Below are 2222 nucleotides of genomic sequence, written 5' to 3' on the forward strand. Positions count from 1 at the left end.
GACTGTACAACTGAACGAATCGAAAAGAAATTTGAAGTTGATTTAAAGAATTTCAAGAAAGAATTTAATACGGATGTGAAGTGTTATAAAACAATTAAATCGGAACCCTTGGAGGTGAGTGAGAAATACTTTATTGTAAGATCGCAGTGTTGCTTTAAGGACGAGAAACACAGCTATAGGCTATAATATAAAGTGGGAAATAGAGGGAAAAAAAATATTTTAAAATAGTATATTAGTATAAATAATGGCTCCACGCGCTTTAAACTGAGCTACGTTGTTTCTGATTTCAAGCAAAAGTTATTTCGACTCTTTACAAAGAAATTTGACGTTTTGGCCACGATGTTCGTTTTAAAAACTGCACATGTTTAGTTTACGGATACGGCTGTTTTAAACGTTTTCTTCCATAAAATTAATCGATTTTAGACTAATTTGACTTAAACTATTTCCAAAACACGTATAAATTTTCGGAAATAATCCATATAAAAACAAAAAATTGTAGGGATACTTACGGAGTGTGCATCGTTCGAAGATGCCATTGCATTAAGCTTGATTTCCTTGAGGAGCGGCACATCAGACGGCAAACACGTAGGAAGCGTGTCACGTGACATTTGTTTGTGCTATTCCGTCACGTGACTACTCATCGCTGATATGTTTCTTGATAAATTATTATTTTTGCAAGAAATTAGAACAATTTTCTTTTTCTCTAACCAAAAATCCATCTTCGCGAGTATAACTTCTACGCAAACCTCATTTAAATATATCAATTTTTTCAATATTTATGAATTTTTAAATTTCTACAAATTTATGGGACACCCTGTATTAATTTGCTTAATAATTAATAAATTGTTTTCAAAATAAAATCTCATAACAGCCGGAAAAGTAACGCAATTCCTTGCTAGATATTTTATTATGTCGGGATCAGTAACTATAATAGTTTTGTTTACACGCGTCACGTGTTATTCAGAGAAATTTTGTAGTTTGATTGGTAGTAGCTAACATTGCTTCATTTTATACTTAATTCCACATAATATTTCGAACGTATCTACTGTTCTATCTATAAATTAATATTTCAGGTACGTATAGTTTGAGTTTAATGTATTATATTTGTAAAATCAATGATATTTAAGCTGTATGATGTTAAAATGTGTTCGGGACTTCTAAATTTGACACGATTTTCCTTTGAAAGGTATTAAATAGATGACAGGCACTACCATTAAAAGAAAGTAGTTGGTGGCCATATTTAAAAAAAAATTAATTAGTAAGCGTATTTTTATGCTTTAAATAGTTATTGTATTTGTTTTTCTATAAACATCAACCTGTCAAATAATATAACGTAATCTTATATTATTTCAGATAAATATTAAAGGAAAGCGAATTTTCACACACAACATAAACGGATCCACTATTTGGAGTCATTCTGGTTATAAAATCGAAAGAGGTAAGAAGCTTAATGCTTTTACCACTATGAAAGTATATTTCTACTGATAAAAATAATAGGTAATACAGTACATAAATTTACATTCATTTAAATGGAGATGATAACGTTTGAAAAACGTTGCGAATACGTTGTGTATAGTGATTAAGGATTTAAATAAAATTTAATATTATCAATAATAATTAATTCAGTTGACAGATTTAAAATTGTCAATTCAATTGATCAGAATCTTAAACAGAGAAAAGTCCAATTTAGATGTTTTAGATTTCAATGAAACGAGCAATTGTTTATTACATTATGGCATTGTTACAATGACGAGCTGCAATTTATAATCATATTTTTAGTGTATTTAATTTAAATTATATGCTCTTCATTTGAAATTAATAGTGGTTTGTCTCTGTATATTATACTTTTCGTTTGACAATGCGGTTGTGACGGTCATTTATTAACTGTTTTCAGGAGTAAGGATTTTAGTTTAAATAACGTAACTTTCGATCTTCACCAAAAGTTCGTACACAGTTAATCGGTGTCTTGTCCCTTTAATCTTTTCACATTATTTTACCTCTGCTTTTATCTTCGTTTGTTCTCGAGATTAAGAAAAAAACTGACACACAGACAGACGACAGTGAGAATTTATAGGTCTGCAATTTTTTCTGCAATTACAGCCCAATAATATGATTAAATTCGATTTTTTTAAATAAATAACGAAAAAGCCTGTTGGTATTTTCGTTATATAACATTACCCATTTTTTTTTTTTTTTTTTTTTTAATCACCTAAAACACAAGA

General features: G+C 29.1%; 1 long non-coding RNA gene across 1 annotated transcript in view; it reads left to right on the forward strand.

Annotated features, from left to right (window-relative positions):
• The first annotated feature begins 1187 nt into the window (after positions 1 to 1187).
• Positions 1188 to 2222, forward strand: part of LOC111632439 — an 11062-nt gene continuing 10027 nt past the window's right edge. The window contains exons 1-2 of the long non-coding RNA XR_002757859.1: positions 1188 to 1258; positions 1354 to 1438. This is a non-coding gene — a long non-coding RNA (uncharacterized LOC111632439). The remainder of the gene's footprint in view (positions 1259 to 1353; positions 1439 to 2222) is intronic.

The sequence above is a fragment of the Centruroides sculpturatus genome, unplaced genomic scaffold (genome assembly GCF_000671375.1).
Source record: "Centruroides sculpturatus isolate CEXI.00-Female unplaced genomic scaffold, Cexi_2.0 scaffold651, whole genome shotgun sequence".
In the NCBI taxonomy this organism is placed as follows: Eukaryota; Metazoa; Arthropoda; class Arachnida; order Scorpiones; family Buthidae; genus Centruroides; species Centruroides sculpturatus.